The sequence below is a fragment of the Apium graveolens genome, chromosome 11, assembly GCF_009905375.1.
Source record: "Apium graveolens cultivar Ventura chromosome 11, ASM990537v1, whole genome shotgun sequence".
Lineage (NCBI taxonomy): Eukaryota > Viridiplantae > Streptophyta > Magnoliopsida > Apiales > Apiaceae > Apium > Apium graveolens.
This window is the reverse complement of record NC_133657.1, coordinates 64,045,020-64,068,899: the sequence shown is the minus strand read 5'-3', so window position 1 is coordinate 64,068,899 and position 23,880 is coordinate 64,045,020.

The following is a 23,880-nucleotide window of genomic DNA, read 5'->3' as shown; positions in this document are numbered from 1 at the left end:
CCCTTGTTTCCTTTTCATGCATGAAAGGTAGATGGAACTTTGCCCGCTTGGTTCATAATACGTTGACTTTTATTTGAAAAACCCTTGCAAAGAACGACTGTACGACGAAACAACTAGAAGGATTCACAATTTTAATAAACTTAGAATTGAAAAGAAAGAAGATGTAATGATTTGAATATGAATGAGACAACCATATTGGTACTTAAGATGGTCAGTCTTTCATACCATATGGCATACTACACATGATTAGGTGGCGTACCACCCGACTCTTCGTCATTCTGACAAAGCGTGTAACACCCCCAAATCCGGGGTCGGGGATCCGGGTTGTCACGAGTTCCATTTCCCTTAATAACACCCAATATTAATAAATAATCAACTACTCTGTACTGTGACCCCACAATAAACACACACACCACAAGTTATAGTCTCAGAGATGAATATCCAAAAATAATCACAAGTCATTTTATTCCACAATTATATGCCAATACACCTTAAAAGGGTTTCTGAATAAATTTACATTTTCTTTGCCATTATTATAATTCATAAATATACATAAATCTGGTACATCAAAAGTTGAAAGCCTAGCCTATTGGTAGTTCCTACCTCAGCTACAGCGACATCAACACCTATAGGAAACTGCGGAATGTTTCCCAATCGCTTGCGAATCGAGAGCTTGGTCCTGTTCATCTTTTCTATCTGTTGTGTGATGAAAGAAGAAAGCAAGGGTAAGCAGCAAGCCCACCAAAATAATATGTATAACGATTAACAATATATGAGCATTCTTATAGTACTCATGAAAGTCTTGGTCAAGAAGAAATGAACCAAGCTGATATCTTAACGCGACCAAGTCGCAAAATATTCAGTATATATATACATATATACTTTTCACAATTTTTGAAATCCTCTGACATGTATAATATACACAGAGTTCCAGTTTATAACTGTATAAAAATATCGTTGCAAGGTGATCTCATATATCTAACCTTGTCTCAACATTTTTCTGAAAATCTTTGACATGCATAAGATAATCATTTACTAGATATAAGTTTAAAAGATGAAGTTACAAGATACTCCAATATACTTATATCTTTTCCAAATACTACTTGAACTACCACCGTTTAAGTTATAATTAGTTCAAAAGTTCATCACATAGATGAGACTACACGATAATACTTGAATAGATTCAATCTTTAAAATATCATCAAAATAAAATGAAGTTACGTGATACTTCATTTGATGCAAACATCATTTTGAAAACTTGACCCTGCCAACACTCAACAATCGCCCAACCATAGCCTTTCTATCGAAGTGCTCTGGGTAGTGTTGCAGAAATATCCAATTGGATGATGAACTCATTACGGGAGTTTGCCGTGCCAGGAAGACCACTTACGATGATCAGTCGTAGTAGTACAACCCCACCATTTTCTACATGTAGAGGAGATCCTGTCGGATTTACTTGTCAACCGAACACTGAACTCCTAAGGAATGAACCGCCTTAGCAATACTTCCGGGCCATTTGGGCCAATATAATAAGGCTGGGCCGGCGCTACTCGACCACTTACGCCACTCCTAGTTCAGATGAAATCCATGACTCTGAAACGTAAAGCTCGTCCCCCCTTTCCCCAAGTAGAAACTTGTTGGTACGGCTCCACCAAGAAGTCGTATCTAGTTGGAAAGGAAAACTCACCAATATTTCCTAGGCGATGCCTGCTAATGGGTTAACTTGTTCCAACAATTTTACTTCCCGAGTGTTGGGTAAGTAATCAAAAACTATTTTATCAGAATAGCAACCTTGTTGCGAATATAAAATACACCACAGAGCCGGATCCCTCAGGTTTTGAGCGAGTATTTAAATCCCCTTCGAAAGGAGGATCTTAAATATAAAAATGAGTTTTGGGATCCACTCTAACTTTTAAAAATCATTTTGAAGACTCGCAAAACATTTTTAAGAATGTTCGGAGTGATGCTGATTTAATAAAATAAATCAGTCCCAATATATAAAAAAAATATCTGAATATTATTTTTTAAATAATATTCCCATAAAGAATAATCTTTATAAAAATAATTGAAGTAGAAGTTGTAAAACTTATACTTGAAATGAATATTAAATAACCAAAGATATACTTATACGAAGGTACTATCTTTATTTGAATAATCAAAAGTGAGTTTGATTATCGACACCTTATTCCTTAATAAAATAAAGAATATATCTCAGCAAATAATCGGAGTCATAGATCCTCAAATGAATATTCAAAATAATATTCAATAAATAAATAAGCTGAGTCATAAGCCCTCGAATGAATATTCGAAATAATATTCAATAAATAAATAAGCTGAGTCATAAGCCCTCGAATGAATATTCGAAATAATATTCAATAAATAATATAAAGTTATCGAATAAACCTTATTCGATTAATAGTTTTGAAAACTATAACCATATATATATAAATATATATATATAAAATCTACTCGGGATCCTCGACTCCCGGTTTTAGAAAATGTTTTCACCTTTGGGTACCTATACTAAGGGTATATGCAAATTACTGTTATTCTCTAGCATAAGTATTATCAACTGAACCAACAGATATATATGGCAAGAATACGAAACAGGCATGCATATGTACCATATTACATACTACAATATATCGCAAGAATTTGCTAAATAACCATTATGCATTTATCACAAGATAATGCATATACAAGTGTATACATCACAACAACAGTATAACGGATAGAAAACTTGCCTGAGTGCTCCCGGATAGGCTTAAGCTTAGAGTGGGTCCGATAACCTATGAACAACAACATAAGTCGGAATTAAACCCCGGTCGCTTAAGAAACTAGACTTTAACCATTTAGAGTCCTAACGTTCGCTTTCGCGCTTAACGATTTACTTAAGTCGCTCGAGTACCCTCGGCTCCATCATTTTTAATAATTTAACCATTAAGGGTTTTAAGGCGATTCTTTCGCGAGTACCTTACCAACTGCCTAATCCACTTAACATAATTGTTTCATACCCCAATTAGTCCTTTAAGGTCCTTAACCAAGGTTTCAAAGTAAGGCGAGGGGTAATGGTTCGGTCGCGAAACGTCGTTACTTAAAACGGTCGTTTCTCCTAAACCGTACATCGGAATCAAACGAACCACATATCAAAACGAAGCTCATAACATGAACTATCTAAATATGGCAATGGTTAAAACCTAACAGGGAGTGCTCGGGTCCTAATGTTATGTACAAAAGCAGTCTAAAGTAAATCAGACATTACGACGGCTATGTTTACGCGATTTCCCAATTTTATACCATTCCAATTCAATCATCAAACAACCCCAATCCATTCATACAATCAAAGTCCATCCATAACACATTACAACAGCCCCAATCAACTCATTATTAACACTTATACTAGTTCCTAAAACTTGAATTTAAACTATACTAAATCCTTTAACCAAACCATAAGATTTCAACATTTCATTCACCACCATTCCAACCCAACTCTAAACCAACCATCATTAAGCTACTCTATTATCATAACAACCAAAATTATCCTAATATACCAAGTAAAGCTAGGGTTTGGAGAAGATATACCTTCCTTGAAGTGGTGTGAGTAGCTAGGAAGCCTTAGGAAGCCTTGAGGAGTCTTAGGGATGCTTGGATCTTAAAGGAAAAACAAGAAAAATCAAGTTAAAAACCTTGAAATCACTATTCATTGTCTTCCTCATTGATTTCTTGGAGAAGATTGAGAATGAATTAGAGGCTTAAACTCATAAGATAGCCATAACTATGCATAAGGAATACTAGAGAATTATCTTACCAATTTAGCAAGCTTGGATCTTGGATTTTGAAAATCTTCTCTTTGAAAAATAGGAAAAGCCGAGAGCAAATGTTCTTGGTGAAGAGAATAATTTTTTTTTTGTTTTGATGAAATGATTTGCTTTGGCTTGGTGGATGTAGTTTTGTTTTTGTTTTAGTTAATTACCTTATTAACCTTGTCTTTGTGTGGTTATAAACCAACCACATCTCCTTCTCCTTATGTCATGCTTATATCATCATGTGATGTCATCCTCCCCTCTTTATTTGTCCTCTTCTCATTGGTTGGGTGACATCATCCCCTCTAATCTCTTTGATTAACTTCCTAATTATTTGCCTAATGACCGCTGATCTGTTATACGGTTCGCTTATCTTTCGTTTTCGTTTATCGTTTGAGGGATCATACCCGGGATCTTATTACTTAGGTTCCCTTAACCTTTCTAAATATATTATATTCCTTTTATGATCCTCTCTTATAATCCTTTAATTTAAATCCTTTTCATCCTGTTACCTTATACTCAATTCCTTCCATATCTAGTGGATTTCCGGGAAAAATCAAAGTGTTCGGAATTGGATTCTGACGATCTTTACATATACTTATATACCCTATAGAGTACCAATAAAATCTCAGAATATCCATAACAGAACCCCTACATAGTGTGGCATGAACAGTTTTCTTATTCAGCAATATCAGCAAAAACACTATTCATAAGGGTTACAAAGAGTTCAAAATTTTGGGGTTATTACAGTCTCCCCTCCTTAAAAGGATTCCGTCCCGGAATCAAATAGAAACAAATGGGGGTACTTTTCTAGCATTGCGCTCTCTAGTTCCCAAGTTGATTCTTCCACATTATCATTCTGCCATAGCACTCTGACTAGCTTGATTACTTTGTTCCGAAGCATCTGCTCCTTCTTATCTATAATCCTTACTGGCTTCTCCACGTACGTCAGATCTGGTTGCATATCCACCTGCTCGTACTCCACTATGTGTCTGGCATCCCGATGATACTTCCTTAGCATTGACACATGGAACACATTATGAACTTGTTGCAAGTTAGGGGGTAAGGCTAGCTCGTAAGCTAACTTTCCAATCCGTCTTAATATCTCAAAAGGTCCAATGTACCTTGGGCTTAGTTTTCCTTTCTTTCCAAATCTCATTAATCCCTTCCAAGGGGATACCTTTAACAATACAAGGTTCCCTCCTTCATTCTCTTTGTCCTTTCATTGTCAAATCAGCATACTTCTTATGTCCATCTTGGGCTACTACCAGCCGTACTCTGATTAGATCTTATTACATCCCTGGTCCTTTGGACTACTGCAGGTCCGAGCATCTTGCGCTCTACAACTTCATCCTAACATAAGGGAGATCGACATTATCTTCCCTCAAGGATCTCATAAGGCGACATCTCAATACTGACATATGATCTATTGTCGTAAGAAAACTCAATCCGTGTTAAGTGATCATTCCAAATTCTTTCAAGTCTATTGCACAGACTCTCATTATAGCTTTTAGCATTAGAGCTTTTACTTCTCAATACCCATTCTTTTCCAGTTTGTAATCGCTACTACCTTCCGTTCCTAATATTATACTGGTTATACTTTTGCTCGTTAGCGTTCTATAACCTTTTAATAACCACATCAACCTTAGTATCACGAATGTGTTTCCATTCCGAATACCACCACAACTTTACTACTCCTTTTTCAGCTGTTTCTATTTCCCAAAGTTTGATCAATCATATAGAAGTAAAGGAATTTGTTGAGAGATCACTATGATCATGAACACTTGTTTCATTGCATAGTTAGTACAGAAGGTGGCCGACCTTTAGTACTTGACAAGCAATTAAACAACATGTGGTATCCTACTAGGCTTCTATCACACAGATAGATAGTCATTCGGCAATACCTCCCCTTCTGGAAGGGTTGTTCTTCTCAGCTTACATGAAATGAAAAGAAGAGAAAAGGACGAATTGAAGATAATTGTATATATAAAATATACTGCCACAAAATATTTGGCTTGGAATCTACCTCTGAACTATAGAGGTTTATCATAGGAGAACAAAACATATATGTATATAAATCCACATCAAGTATAATAGCATCGTATTTTACATGCCTAAATATTTTTTCTATTCCGTCCATCATTCTATGGATCCATGCTCTTCCTCGAGCTTATACACAATCACCTTTGAAACTCCCTCGACATTGAAAATCGAATCTGGGATCTCATTCTAGACATCATCGTTACTAGAATTCTATGCTTGCATCACAACCTTCCTCGTATAGTCATACGACCCTCTATTGATAAGGAGGAATAAATATTCAATAGGTAGATACTCTACTTAATTAGTCTGTCAATGATAACTTATACCCTACCACGACCCAATTAGTTGTACTCAATCTCAACATCCATTACAATACAACTCTCACGGTTGTAATCAGCTTATTACTTGCAGAATCATTGCTGCATTACTATGGTCCACCACTGACCTACTGTCATCATTCACTTTCCATGAAATCTTAATATCTAACCATACGGAGTCCATACATGTCGTATCAAATCCTTCTAAGGAGGTAACATAATCACCATTCCTGATTCATGAAGAACACTCCTGATCCTGACATACATACATGACATGAAGCAGATAAAATTGCAGAAGAGTTTCAGTCAAAGCAACGATAGCAGGTGAATACCATTCTTAATCGTATGCCTTAAATAGAAGACTTAACTCAAGGTTCGTTTAGTCCTTTTTGAAATATGGTCCTGGATTATTCTCAAGATAGTACCATCTGAGATAGATAGCCCGCTCATGGCGATTACATGAATTAAACCTTTACCAACTACTATTACGGTTGGGTATTGCACAGTCATCAGAAGGAATGTCAATCTTCCAAACCATAATACAATCTGCATAGCTTTAACCATCATCATTGTATTCCTTTGGCACAAGCGCCTATAATTATCCTCTTACCTTTAAGGTGTCGGCCACCTCTTTGGCCTTTCCTGATAGTAAAATTTCCTTACAGTCAATGTCATTTTAACCACCTCTAAATAATTTTCCACCTCATTTCAATCACAGCTTATGTGAAGATGTTTTCCTTAAAGTCTGATGAGTAGAATAAAAAAAATTATCACCATTTTTCCATAAGTTATTGCCTCAGTCTTTAGAGGTTAATCACTGTCACGACTGACTTTTAATCATACTTAGAACATCTTTTTATCTTAAGTCCTAATTGCCCTGAACAATTTCGACCATTACTGGTTCGATCCATACTTTCTCGTGGTTTAACATGTGCCCCACTTGGCATCATTATAATTACGTCATATTTCCTTTATCAACATTTCTATTCTTGAGAATTTCGAATATTACCTTTCTCCTTGTAAAACCTCTAAGGTCATCCTTGAATCGTTCCTCCTGTATTCTCTAGATACAGGGCATATCAAAATACCATATATTTATACCAGAATCATTGTCTATATACTTCTGAAAAAAATTTCTCCACTGATTCTTAAAGGTTGTTATTACCTTAATCCTTTCCAATTCATACTGTCAAAACTCATACTATCCCTATTAAGGGTGAAATGCCAACCTTTATGCATTCCCCTAGGATTCGTTTTAAGTTACTGATGTTCTATCCTTAATTCCACCTTTAAAAAGGTACATGCATCCTTCCATGGATAAATCAAGTCATATATCCTTGATAGATTATCTTATTCCATCATTCCCACCTCGATAGTCTATACCAATTTCATAATAGCTTCCTTATTCAAACTGAGGTCAACCCATATGGCCTTCAAAAGATAGCAATGGTTATCCGCTTGTCTTGCCTAATTTGGTAACGATAACAAGGATGTTCTGGAAGATATTGGTCGTGTTCAACGTGAACCTCTTCTTAATAATTCCTTATTTACTTTTGTTGTTTATCTCAACAGTCACCTCAATACTGGGATACCTTTCATACCTGGCGTCTCCCTTTCTGGGTATCAAGCCACCGGTCTTACACTTCACATTCTTGAAGGTCACTTCCTTCATCCAATTTTCCTAATTTCCTACTTCCTTTTCTCCTCAGTCTATCCGCGTCTCATTATTTATCCTTCGAACTATCTCAAGGTTTCCTCGAATCCTCCCAACTTACAGGGGATAAAATATATGTATCTCTTATGCCTTCAACCATCAATTTTAACTCATGGTGAATCACCCTCATCCTGAAGATTACATACTTTTCTATTGCTACGAGTCTTTAGGGTTTCCTTATACCCAACTCCCTTATCATTCCTCAAACTCTATTGCCTTTATATTCCTTTCCACTTCAATTTCTTTTTATTTTCCTTTCTCTTATCATTATTTCATGAACAAACACAACATAAGCATTGATTTCAAACATCCCGTCATTCTGGATTCGTGTCCTCAGAACGAATCTTGACAACTTTTACAATTTAGATTCATAATTCATCATACTTATCCCCTTTTGTTCTAGCTCCAAAGCTTTTACATTATCTCCATAACCTTGGGAAGTACTTTCCTGAAAACAATTGACTGAACTTAAATCAGTTTATTATAATCTCTTGCTCCGTGCCTTCCTTGGCCTTTCACCAGCGGGTAATCTCTCTCTTAGGAGGGTAAGTGACAAAAACAGTCTTTTGTGATTCGTCAATCATTCAGAATCTCAAATGATTCCTCTATTTCCTTTATCCAGGCTCTTGCCTCGGCTGGGTCAGCTCGTTCCTTGGAACTCTGAGAGCTTAGCGACTTAAAGGTCCTGAAAGAATTTCCCACTACATTGTTTCCCTCAAGGTGGTGGTTGGGAATAAAGTATAAGTTCTGTTTAGACAGGTCCATGAATTTTCGTATAGGAGTACCATCTTGGGTCTCCCTATCTCGCTCGACTTCTGTTTTCTCAGTCTAAATATTTCTTCCTACTCCCCATAATTGGGGTCATCTTTAAATTTAAAATCCTCATTTTCCACTTTATTATATTCTGGGTTCCTTATATCTTAATTGTGACCTCCCTGATTATCACATTCAAGGTTTGCCCCTAATCTTATTCCTTGTGGGGGCATATTACTTGGAAAAAAAATTGAGAATCTCTGGATATTTGTCTTACTTACTTTGCTTAAGTCTTTCCCTCGTTCAACCCTTGCACGATTGCAAATTATGAATTCTCAAGTTCGATAAACTTCATGACACTCTATTAAGTATTACTAGAGCAATTAACAAGGTGATATTGAAAGTCAATGTAAGGGGGAGGTGAGGAATGATGAGATCATTCAAGAAACATAAGGAGAGTTAGGTGTTATCACAAACAAACTGATCTGAACTGAAATTAACGAATATATACATAACCATTTGTTCGAGGGTACAACAACTGAACACATTAAAGAGAATTACATCATGTGATCTGATTGCTTCTATCCCAAAAGTACTACCATAGATAATCATCTAGTCATTAAAACTAATCATTCATAACTTAGGCTAATCCTCCAAAACCGGTGCTACATGAAACCCTTGTCTGATTGCTCTGGCTCTGCACACTACCATGGATCAAGAAATGCGGGCACGCACGACATCCCTAACCTGCTCTATCACAGAGGTGATGAGGTCTAAGATAGTTGCAAGTAGAGCTGGATCAATCTGACCCTGAAGATGGCCTCTAGCTGTAACACGGGTGGTAGCCTCAATCCTTTCCATGCTATGAGCTAATCCTACCGGAAGTACCCCGCCCTCAATCCTTGGTGCAGTAAGTCGATCCAACAGATCACTCCGAACATTACGGGCCTCGGACAGGCCACCCAAAGTCATGTGATAATTGGCGATAAGAGAAGCCTGAGTGGTAGCATCTAGCAGTCCATGGGGTGCAGGTGGCGCAGACCCAGGAGATCCAAATGGATAACCAAGCACGGTATCAGGTGACAATGGTGCAGGAGATAAAGGTGGCATTTCCTCAGTAGGTGTTGGGCTCTGTACAGGGGAGGGAACAGGAATTGGTGGAACCTCATGGATGTCTACAGGAACCTCTGGAAGAGGGTCTGATACTGTTATAATTGGGGTCGTGGAAGGCCCCACTCCTTCTGCCCTCATTAACCTTTATGCCCTTGGTAACTCTTCATCCTCTAGTGCCACCCTCGCGGCCATTCTTGCTCTGGTAGTCGCCCTGACTACGGTCATCAATTCCTCAACGGTCCTCTCTTCATTCTCATCAGGATCCTCCATGAGATCCTCCTCAGCCACAATCCTTTCCGGAATAACATCCTCAACCGCAACATTCTCAATATGAATTTCATCCGGTCCCTCATTAGGGTACTCCATCGGATTCACAATTTGATCTCCAACTTGTAATAAAACATCTTCATGCTGATTCTCCTGAACCTCAGGGTTCGGTGCCCCGCTGCCCTATACGAGAATGAACTATGTTACTATCACGATATTTATAAGGGTTCCCGTAAGGGTTTTAACTGTCAGTACTACGTTAGGTAGCCCGACTATGACCTTGGCAAAAGTTCTTATTATCTTAGTGAACTTATTATCTTTACGTCACGTCATCTCTGAGGTTTATAACGCTTAGCTCTGATACCACTTCTGTAACACCCCCAAATCCGGGGTCGGGGATCCGGGTTGTCACGAGTTCCATTTCCCTTAATAACACCCAATCTTCATAAATAATCAACTACTCTGTACTGTGACCCCACAATAAACACACACACCACAAGTTATAGTCTCAGAGATGAAAATCCAAAAATAATCACAAGTCGTTTTATTCCATAATTATATGCCAATACACCTTAAAAGGGTTTCTGAATAAATTTACATTTTCTTTGCCATTATTATAATTCATAAAATATACATAAATCTGGTTCATCAAAAGTTGAAAGCCTAGCCTATTGGTAGTTCCTACCTCAGCTACAGCGACATCAACGCCTATAGGAAACTGCGGAACGTTTCCCAATCGCTTGCAAATCGGGAGCTTGGTCCTGTTCATCTTTTCTATCTGTTGTGTGATGAAAGAAGAAAGCAAGGGTGAGCAGCAAGCCCACCAAAATAATATGTATAATGATTAACAATATATGAGCATTCTCATAATACTCATGAAAGTCTTGGTCAAGAAGAAATGAACCAAGCTGATATCTTAACGCGACCAAGTCGTAAAATATTCAGTATAAATATACATATATACTTTTCACAATATTTGAAATCCTATGACATGTATAATATACACAGAGTTCCAGTTTATAACTGTATAAAAATATCGTTGCAAGGTGATCTCATATATCTAACTTTGTCTCAACGTTTTTCAGAGAATCTTTTACATGCATAAGATAATCATTTACTAGATATAAGTTTAAAAGATGAAGTTACAAGATACTCCAATATACTTATATCTTTTCCAAATACTACTTGAACTACCACCGTTTAAGTTATAATTAGTTCAAAAGTTCATCAAATAGATGAGACTACACGATAATACTTGAATAGATTCAATCTTTAAAATATCATCAAAATAAAATGAAGTTACGAGATACTTTATTTGATGCAAACATCATTTTGAAAACTTGACCCTGCCAACACTCAACAATCGCCCAACCGTAGCCTTTCTATCGAAGTGCTCTGGGTAGTGTTGCAGAAATATCCAATTGGATGATGAACTCATTACGGGAGTTTGTCGCGCCAGGAAGACCACTTACGATGATCAGTCGTAGTAGTACAACCCCACCATTTTCTACATGTAGAGGAGAACCTGTCGGATTTACTTGTCAACCGAACACTGAACTCCTAAGGAATGGACCGCCTTAGCAGAACTTCCGGGCCATTTGGGCCAATATAATAAGGCTGGGCTGGCGCTACTCGACCACTTACGCCACTCCTAGTTCAGATGAAATCCATGACTCTGAAACGTAAAGCTCGTCCCCCCTTTTCCCAAGTAGAAACTTGTTGGTACGGCTCCACCAAGAAGTCGTATCTAGTTGGAAAGGAAAACTCACCAATATTTCCCAGGCGATGCCTGTTAATGGATTAACTTGTTCCAACAATTTTACTTCCCGAGTGTTGGGTAAGTAATCAAAAACTCTTTTATCAGAATAGCAACCTTGTTGCGAATATAAAATACACCACAGAGCCGGATCCCTCAGGTTTTGAGCGAGTATTTAAATCCCCTTCGAAAGGAGGATCTTAAATATAAAAATGAGTTTTGGGATCCACTCTAACTTTTAAAAATCATTTCGAAGACTCGCAAAACATTTTTAAGAATGTTCGGAGTGATGCTGATTTAATAAAATAAATCAGTCCCAATATATAAAAAAAATATCTGAATATTATTTTTTAAATAATATTCCCATAAAGAATAATCTTTATAAAAATAATTGAAGTAGAAGTTGTAAAACTTATACTTGAAATGAATATTAAATAACCAAAGATATACTTATACGAAGGTACTATCTTTATTTGAATAATCAAAAGTGAGTTTGATTCTCGACACCTTATTCCTTAATAAAATAAAGAATATATCTCATCAAATAATCGGAGTCATAGATCCTCAAATGAATATTCAAAATAATATTCAATAAATAAATAAGCTAAGTCATAAGCCCTCGAATGAATATTCGAAATAATATTCAATAAATAAATAAGCTGAGTCATAAGCCCTCGAATGAATATTCGAAATAATATTCAATAAATAATATAAAGTTATCGAATAAACCTTATTCGATTAATAGTTTTGAAACTATAACCATATATATATAAATATATATATATATATAAAATCTACTCGGGATCCTCGACTCCCGGTTTTAGAAAATGTTTTCACCTTTGGGTCCCTATACTAAGGGTATATGCAAATTACCGCTATTCTCTAGCATAGGTATTATCAACTGAACCAACAGATATATATGGCAAGAATACGAAACAGGCATGCATATGTACCATATTACATACTACAATATATCGCAAGAATTTGCTAAATAACCATTATGCATTTATCACAAGATAATGCATATACAAGTGTAAACATCACAACAACAGTATAACGGATAGAAAACTTGCCTGAGTGCTCCCGGATAGGCTTAAGCTTAGAGTGGGTCCGATAACCTATGAACAACAACATAAGTCGGAATTAAACCCCGGTCGCTTAAGAAACTAGACTTTAACCATTTAGAGTCCTAACGTTCGATTTCGCGCTTAACGATTTACTTAAGTCGCTCGAGTACCCTTGGCTCCACCATTTTTAATAATTTAACCATTAAGGGTTTTAAGGCGATTCTTTCGCGAGTAGCTTACCAACTGCCTAATCCACTTAACATAATTGTTTCATACCCCAATTAGTCCTTTAAGGTCCTTAACCAAGGTTTCAAAGTAAGGCGAGGGGTAATGGTTCGGTCGCGAAACGTCGTTACTTAAAACGGTCGTTTCTCCTAAACCGTACATCAGAATCAAACGAACCACATATCAAAACAAAGCTCGTAACATGAACTATCTAAACATGGCAATGGTCAAAACCTAGCAGGGTGTTCTCGGGTCCTAATGTTACGTACAAAAGCAGTCTAAAGTAAATCGGACATTACGACGGCTATGTTTACGCGATTTCCCAATTTTATACCATTCCAATTCAATCATCAAACAACCCCAATCCATTCATACAATCAAAGTCCATCCATAACACATTACAATAGCCCCAATCAACTCATTATTAACACTTATACTAGTTCCTAAAACTTGAATTTAAACTATACTAAATCCTTTAACCAAACCATAAGATTCTAACATTTCATTCACCACCATTCCAACCCAACTCTAAACCAACCATCATTAAGCTACTCTATTATCATAACAACCAAAATTATCCTAATATACCAAGTAAAGCTAGGGTTTGGAGAAGATATACCTTTCTTGAAGTGGTGTGAGTAGCTAGGAAGCCTTAGGAAGCCTTGAGGAGTCTTAGGGATGCTTGGATCTTAAAGGAAAAACAAGAAAAATCAAGTTAAAAACCTTGAAATCACTATTCATCATCTTCCTCATTGATTTCTTGGAGAAGATTGAGAATGAATTAGAGGCTTAAACTCATAAGATAGCCATAACTATGCATAAGGAATACTAGAGAATTATCTTACCAATTTAGGAAGCTTGGATCTTGGATTTTGAAAATCTTCTCTTTGAAAAATAGGAAAAGCCGAGAGCAAATGTTCTTGGTGAAGAGAATACAAATTTTTTTTTGTTTTGATGAAATGATTTGCTTTGTCTTGGTGGATGTAGTTTTGTTTTTGTTTTAGTTAATTACCTTATTAACCTTGTCTTTGTGTGGTTATAAACCAACCACATCTCCTTCTCCTTATGTCATGCTTATGTCATCATGTGATGTCATCCTCCCCTCTTTGTCCTCTTCTCATTGGTTGGGTGACATCATCCCCTCTAATCTCTTTGATTAACTTCCTAATTGTTTGCCTAATGACCGCTGATCTGTTATACGGTTCGCTTATCTTTTGTTTTCGTTTATCGTTTGAGGGATCATATCCGGGATCTTATTACTTAGGTTCCCTTAACCTTTCTCAATATATTATATTCCTTTTATGATCCTCTCTTATAATCCTTTAATTTAAATCCTTTTCATCCTGTTACCTTATACTCAATTCCTTCCGTATCTAGTGGATTTCCGGGAAAAATCAAAGTGTTCGGAATTGGATTCTGACGATCTTTACATACACTTATATAACCTATAGAGTACCAATAAAATCTCAGAATATCCATAACAGAACCCCTACATAGTGTGGCATGAACAGTTTTCTTATTCAGCAATATCAGCAAAAATACTATTCATAAGGGTTACAAAGAGTTCAAAATTTTGGGGTTATTACAAAGCGTCTCACCATAACACTGTTTGTCCCAATCAGAGAGCAAAACTTGAGGGGAACAATTAAATTTGAAAGGAATGCAACATCCTCCTTTTTGATATCATCATAAAGAATTAATTAAGAAAAGAAGTTCATACATTTTTAGGAATTTAAAAAGGTATATACGCTTTAATATTGAGGACAAGAATGATACCATTGATCACCATCCCCATTTCACTTGTATTCATCTTTCGAGCTTATTCGATCATATCCCAATTGTGTCATATAACAACTTTAGAAGGTACACTGAAATGCCTTCGCAAACTAAGTATTATGGTAAATTCTTACTTGTTAAGTCTTGCGTCTGTAATATCGTATCTATACGTATAATACTTTAACAATTCGATCATAATGGCATTCTTATCAGATAACCACGAGTTTCCTCTTTTTTTATTTAGAATAACCATGAATCATTCAACATAATGTTCCTTTTGTTAATAATATTCTTTTTGTAGAAAAGTCTGAAAATCTTCTCAATCTTCTTCGGTCTTGCTCAGGCTTCTGTTAAATCAATGAATTCTTTGAACTCTGATAGTCCTAGTAATTCTTTGAACTTTGATTCTGTTATTAATCTTATCAAACAATACTTGCACCTTACTATTACGAATAATCAACTTCTTCATAATCGCGGGTTACTTCGTTCTCTGAATTAGCAATACTAAGTCTGAAACAGTATCCTTCCAGGTAATCCGGGTCTTTTAACAAACAAGAAACTCAAGTAGTAACTTGACAACCAATGTTTAAAATTTATTTTATTCCAAAAAGGCTTTTAGAAATTTTGTAAGGGAAAATCTTTTTTGAAAACTTGTTTAAAATTTTTGAAAATCACACATCTAGTTGTCCTTACTATATGAGTTGGTTATTGTCCGTCTTATAACAAGATACCAAGTTAAAGATACGATTACACAAAGGCCCATTCACTTCCATTTATCTCCTCTCCTTCATTGGGTCTATTACCTTCCTTAATCGACGAAAACTTCAGTTGTCGTTGCATATTATCTTATTCGTAACTTCATTTCAAAGCTTCCATACTGGTAGTACTCCCATCATCATCTTTGCAGTCATTAAGTAGGATAGGTCTATCCAACAGCTAACAAATCTATTTCATAGAACAAAGTTTGCTTATATCACATCACATCATTACTTTATATATCACATTTATCATAGCACCATCATCTAATTCTACGAAAATTCTAGATCTGTACTTTTCTCTCTAATTCTTTCAAAATTCCTCTAGTCCATCCCACACGGTAATCACGGTTGGTCTATTCACTAGTGGCTCCATTTAATCTGGTACCAGCTATCCTCCGAAACACGTGAATCTTCTTTCTATACTCCTTCTCACCTTTATTAATATCTCATGTACTTACCATTTACTGTAGCTATCGAATCCATTCTCGTAAATACTGTTATTCCATAAGACAAGTTTTTAAACTGAGGGTATAGAACATGGTGTAGAGTAAACTGAAAAGATACATTCATAGTTGAAGGTACAGTATAACAGGAATAAGCAGATGGAGGTTCTTGAATTGGTAGTCTCGTATCAAGAGGTGATAGAATAGCGTAGAATAACTTGGAGAGGTGCAACTGTCATAACAAAAGGTAATACCATTAATACCGATGGAAGAACAAGGTGCAAATCAAATCTGAAAGAAGATGATGATCCTCAAAATGAAGGCTCCGAATGATCAGATGATATCGGGAAAACAGGATCTGCCATTGCCATTGTCTGAAAATCACGTCGCAAACTAAGAATCCTGAATCGCAACACGAACCGTGCCGGAGACCTACTATACAATTGCACTCAACCTCACGATGACATATCTTTCTATTTCCTATTCCTAATCCTAACCCTCTACCCAATTCCGATAATCTAGGCTTGTTTCAGTGACTTATAACCTGTAGCTCTGATACCAACCTGTGGCACCCTCCAAACCCGGGTCAGAAGTTTGGGGTCCACAACACATACACAATATATAAACCTGTATATGGAATATTCTTTGCAATGACCCTGCTTTACATAACCATGGATCGCAATAGGTTAAAGTATGAAAAAAAGCCATAACCTTAACTTTTATTACAACGTACCAAATCCCAACTAATTTAATTTACAACTGATAATGAAATTATTCTTACAATCTTACTATCTCACTACCGTAGTAAGCTCCTGCTAGCTCGATCCAACTCAATCTGGAATCCTAGCTCGTACATCAAACTGGGAAACCCTGCTATCAACCGTATCCTTCTTAACTGTAGAATACATTAAAATATTCGCAAGAGTGAGCTAACTAGCTCAGCAAGTCACAATAACAATAACTGAGGTTAATCAATGATCAAACGAGATGATTCGGAGGAATCAAGTTTCTTGTTAAACAATCATTAGAATTGGATATTCATTTTTAATTTTTTTAAAAAAACCAAGGTTAGGCTGCTGATCAGTCACGCACTAACCCTGAGCAAGGCACACGGTTCTGCTCTATAAACTGGATCCAAGGCACACATTGGCCTAATTCGACCACGAATCTGGTCTGACCACGAATCTGGCCAACATAAAGAAAACTATCCAATTCTAAAGTAATTCAATATGAACAACAATATAACTTAATAAAATAAGATCATAATTAACAGTGATGAAACATTTGTATAAAGGCATGATGCATTTCATGACTATCACAAGGGTGTATCAAGGTATGTATAAGAAATGGCCTTCAGCCTGTAGGAGAATTGGGTGTTAGATGAACAATGATTTTACAAGGTTTAGTTCTTTGATGTCGCAAGGTATGGTTGAGTATAAAAGTTTCTGTATGTTCAAATAATTATGTTCCAATGTTTGGTATATGATGGGTATATATTTGTGGTGTACTATCGTATTTGTGTGGTTTAGTATCTGGTAAACCAACAAGAAATGGTTCGCAAAGAGTAAGGCTTACAGCTCAAAAATTAAATGATGTGGCTCAGGTTCAAGGCTGAAGGATTCAAAGTACTTACAATATAAAACAGAGCTAATTTGTATACTTAACAATATGTTACGAGAAAATTTAGAAATATTTGCAATATATCTCGAAAAAGGTTTAGAAGTACTTGCCTTATCACAATCGATTTCAACTTCACTTGTACTTGTCTAATGACTTTATTCAACAACCACTCGTCTACTTTTCTATGCATTGCTTCTATTCACTGATCACCTGTTGTATTTTCTACGCATCGATTCCACTTTATGATCACCTGCTTCCCTTTTCTACGCCTTGTCTACTCTGCTAGGCATCATAAGTATCTATCAATATGCATCTTACATTATTCTAATCGTCACATAAACGTCATAAGGTTCATCTACCCTTCGTTCCACACAAATCTGATTTACGGATTAAAAGTTATGCTAAAACAAGTAAACACTGATCACATAGAATGACAGTCAAACAAATAAGTTACATATAGCACAGAGCACGTCAAACAATCAATGAAATTTCATTTATAAGGAAGTCTCGGGCTATAAACAGTCTTTCAGGTATTTAATATAATTTTTAAAACATTTTTCAGAGTCAATACGGTTCGTTGGATCAATTTTAAAACAATAAACAGGGCTAAACTGCAATTTTTACACCCCTCGCCGGAAAATTCCCCTGTCAGCCGGAAAACTCGATTCCGGCATCCTCACACCACCATCACTTCCAGATCACAACTACAGCTCACAAGGAACACAACCATGTATTCAAATCGTTCTGATAACCCCTGAGTTGGCCGGAAATTGGCCGGGAAGTTCGCCGGTTTCCGGTGAACTCGAAGAAACTTCAAATGACAACTCCCTTAGAATAAGGGATCGTCTGTAAACATACTATACACCAATCGATTGCAAATTTCAAGGGGAACAAAACCCACCCATCTAGAACATCTGTTAATCCCTAAATAAGAAACCCCCAAATTTAATCAAGAACATTCATACGGGTTACAAACCCTAATTTCAAAATTCGAAAATCAAACTCAATTTTGAACATGTTATTGAACTCCAAATCAGTCATATGACATATCAAAATCATCAGGAAGAAAAGTTCTACAACATACAAGCATCAAATCATTCAAACAATCATTCGAAGAAAAATTCATATTTTTAATCAAAATAATTCAAAATTAATAAAAATTAAAGAAAAATACCCTTTGATTCTGCAGTTGTAAGGCTTATTGATTCTGATAGAACACCTCAAGACCTTCGTTTTGAGTACTCGAGCTTTCCAATCGGAATCCGGTAACGCCTTGAAATTGCAGCTTGATTCTCAGAAGTTTATATGAATATAAGTATTTTCTCTGTAAAATTATATAATTTACTGGCTGCAAATGATTTTCTGTACGAAATAAAGTACGGTAAAGGCTATTTATAATTACGGGAAATTAGTATCCCGTTGGATCATTCCAGATATAAAATAGTACGTTTATTTATAAAAACGGATCCAAACGGTACCGATTTTCGGGATAATTATCCAAATCTTTACAATTTGTACTGCGGTCTTGGTCTCAGCTCCCGGTTACACGTATTACGAGGTGATAATTATAATATTTTAATAAAAAGATCTCGTTTATCAAAAATACAAGTTTTATTGATTTACCGAAATGAATATTGCATCGAAAATATTGCGCCGGGACCCGCACAGGACAAACCGTACGCCAGATCGAAAAAGTCGAAACATGGAAAATGCTCAGAATATTACAATTAGGTTAGGAAGGAGTTCTCGGAAGAGTTTCGGGTTGTAAAAACGGTTGAGGTCGGCTGTTTCCCGATTATCTAAAATAGTTTGTAATTACTCAGAAAAAGAAATTATAAAATCCATAAATGTCCAATAAAATCATAAATCATCATAAAAATAAATAGGAAGATATGACAATTATCTATATTTTATTTTGGACATATAAAAATTAATATACTCTAATTATATCATATTTACATATCCAAACACAGATACCACTTCACAGATAATTGTAACGACTGGGAACTTTACGTTTATATTATATCATGATTATAATAAAATATGTGAATTAATGTGTCATTTATGTGTGATTATCTGATAAACCCTAACTGTTACGTGATACGTGTATTCCATGTCATTTCTGTATTTTAAGGTATTTTTCAGATATTTTATTATGCATTTATAGGTTTTATTTCAAACGTTTTATGACCCAAACGATGATTTTAAAGCCAGTATTTCAAATAAAATAATGGGCCTTATTTTTCATCAAATGACTTTTACAATCGCCATGTTCTGAACATCTAGATAATTTATAAATTTTCTCGTTTTGCGAAAAATGATTTTTCCGGGCCCCATTGGGTGTCAAAAACCCCACAAAAATCACATTTTTATTTTTATAAAATTATAGGACTTTCATTTATATTATTTCTTTGCATTTTTGCATTATTCACAATTTTTGGGAATTTTTGGCATATATATTGCATATATAAAATATTTATAAATTAAATTTTAATACTCAAAAATTATAAAAATTAGGGCCCAATATTTTTATTTAATGTATAATTAGCCTCTTAATTTTAATTAGGAGTATTATTTTTACTACTATAAATAGCCTAATTCTTATTTAATTAATTATAATTAATCATTAAAATATGCAAAATTACCAAAAACTCTCTGAAATCGGGTCGGGAAGAACAGGTTCGGGTCGAAGAATCAAATCGTGATTTCTCACTGATTACAACATCAAATCGTATGATTCAAGTACTCAAATCGAAGGTTTTGATCCATTATTTCTGTTTCTTGCATCAATTTCACGTTTTATTGCATCGTTTTTGATTTTTGATTTCGAGGGTTTATGTTCGAATTAGGGCTTTTTGATTCTGGGGTTATTGTGATGTTTTGATGATTAAAATATAGCTTTGTTAGATGATTTACAGTCGATTCATGGTGTTTAATTGAACAAACGATGCTTGGATAATGATTCACAATTTCTAGGGTTTAGGTCGAATTTTCAAAACACAACTCGATGATTTCTGTGAATATTTGGTTCTTGTAATGTTAGGGCTTTGATTGTACATGTTCTTAGCTTCATTTTGCACTATATAACGTTTGATGTTATGTACAAATGAGTGATTTGGATTTTTGGCCGGAGTTCTTGATGATTTTGATTGGAGAATGATATCCAGGGATGTTTCTGGTCGATTTTGGCCTGAAACAGATTGGGGAAGTAGTTTGGGATGTTTTGGGATCAAAAACGGAACCAAACGGTGTCCGTTTGGCCAGGAATTGGACTCGCCGGAGTTCGATGAAGTCGCCGGATTCTGGGTTTAAACCCAGATTGCGGTGGTGTTCTTCACAGACCCGGAATCCAACCCGGTTGACCCGTTTCCAGAACCCGTTTAGATCCACCTTGTCAGATGTCTGTTTTCTGACATATGTTTCTGGAAATTATTTTTACTTTTTATTTTTATTAATTTTAAAAATCAGTTTTATTTATTTTGTAAATTGATTAATTAATTATTTAATTAATTAATTTATATTATAAATAATTCTGAATTATTTTCTAAAAATCAGATTGAATTATTTTCTTAATTATTTATTATTTATTTATTACTTATTAATTACTTAAAAGTGATTAATTATTTTGATAATTAATCAAATAATTTTCAATAAATCATAATAAATTCATTTTAATTTCAAAAATTATAGAAAAATTATTTTTAATTCTGATTTTCTTAAATAATGATTTAAAAATTATTTTTGGGTTTTAAAAATTAGTAATAATTATTTATAATGATTAATAAATGGAATTATCAGTATTTAATTAATAATAATTCAACCGTTAGTCCGTTTTGCGTGAAACGAAAGCCTGTTAACTCAGAAAAATGAATCCTTTTCATTAAAAATAATATCAAAGCTTAATTTTTTTTAGAAGTTAGTTGATTTTGTGACTTGTTTGATTATCAGTCAAGTTACGTGCCGAGACGAGTCTGAAAAATTCCGGAAAAATGGGAAACGAGTCAGATAACGATCAGTTGAGCGATCAGCGAGTCGATTTTGGTTTTAAAAATTATTTTAACCATTAAAATGATTATGTGCTTATGTGCTTATGTGTATTACGTGGTTAATCGAGTCTTACTTGCTTATATGTAATATATGAGTCAGTCATAAGCGCATGGGTAGATGTTAGGATCAGTTTGAAGTCGATTCAAGATGCAAATGAAGTATGACGTGACTTAACCAGTCTGTTTTGCCAACAGAAGCTAAGCCAGCCAGGCCAGTTGAGTCGGTAATAGTCCAAGGTGATAGACATAAGTGATTCAATTGCAGTAAGTCACGCAGAAGGCAAGTTTTTCCTTTATTCTACTTTCGGAATAGTGATATTGATTTAAATATTTATCACATTTACATTCTCTTGATTATTGTTCTTGATCACTAATATACAATCCCTATTCCTTTGTTCATATTTCATTTCAATTCTTGATTTCTCCGTTTCTTTGGATTCTTGATTCATATTCTGTTGGTAACACATGGAGATTGATATATTCTAGTGTTTGGAATATATCAAAGCATACCGATTGTCCCGGTTGCTAAGCGATGGACTGGATAAGGATATTTTGGGATTGAGTGTGTCTTAATCCTGAGGACCGGGATGACTGGTGCCTCGACGTGGGCCGTAGTGCCTGGGTACCCGACTGGATCTATATACTGAGATATGGATCTGCATTATATTCTGACTGATCAGCAGAATATAGATGCAAACTTGTGTCCAGTTTAGTTTATTTGTACTCGCTAGTAATGGCCTTCTTTCTATTCTCGTGAGGTTATATCTTGGCAGATATACCTGGGATGACGGATTCATTTAAAATGCTTTAACACTGTTTATATGTTTGTGGACTTGTTGAGCAACTTTTGGCTCACCCCTTTTGTTGTTATTCACCTTATTGTTTTCAGTTAAGAAGGAATATGAAACCAATCAGGACTCGAGTGGTAAAGAAGCGAGTCAAGCCTCGGGATCCTCTTATACCCAAGGTGTTGATCCCAATCCAGGAAGAAAGTTTTAAGTTTCCCGAGCAGGTGGAGTGTTAATAGATAGTAGGTGTGTGTGTTTGAATAAAAGTTGAACTTAGCTTAAAATGAATTAGACAATGGTTTGTAATAAAGAGAGTTTGTGAGACTTTGAATGTTGGTTTGTAATAAAAGTAGTTAGTGTTTCTTGTTTTCATACTTCAACCTAAAAAGATCCTGGTTAGTGTTAAAGGGGTTTAATTTCATTTCTTTATTAATTGTTAATCAAATTGTATAGGTTTGGTGATTAGCTAGTAACCCCCAGACTTATACCCCGGGTCTGGAGGGCGTTACAATAATTACCAAAATTCATATAATAATTACATAATATTTATTATTAAAAAAAATAATTACACGTCATATCCCGGATATTACAGTGATAATACTAGTGTTATATCTATAGTAGCTAATCTAGTTAATCATTCTAGAACAAAGCACATTGATGCAAGGTACCATTTTGTCAGAGAACATGCTACTAATGGTACCATTGAGCTCATTTTTGTTCCAACTGAAAAAAAAATTAGCTAATATTTTTACTAAACCTTTGGATGAAGCAACTTTCACTAGACTTGTAGGTGAAATTGGAATGCTTAATTCTTCATAAGGCAAGAACTCAGTTAATGTGTTGCAGTAGATTAATTTCTAGTAAATCAAAATTAATTTGATTTAATTGTAAATTAACTAAAATATGAATTATAAATATTTCAGAAATCTCTGCATATTTATTTATTTATTTTAAAAAAAAATAGCTTGGAATTTTTCAAATTTTAAGTAAACTGCTCAGTTGTTAACTTACAACTTTAATATGTAAAATTAACACAAGGCAGGCTTAAGTTGATTATAATTTTATAAAGAACTGAGTTCTCGATCAGTCTAATTGACTTATTGACGAGTCATTTTAAGACTTCTCGAGTGAGTTCTCGATAAGTCAATCCACTGACTTCGCGAGTGACTTCTCAATAAGATTTTTTATGACTTATCGATAAGTCCTTTTAGAGTTCTCTAGTAGTGTTAATTTACAGAGTTCTCTACAAGTATAATTTTCAGACTTATCAATAACTCAGAACTGAAATAATTTAAGTTAATAAATTATTTCGGTAAAATACTTTCGGCAAATATATTCTAATTTTATTTTAAATTTATTCAAATAAAAGTTAGAATTAGTTCAGTCTATTT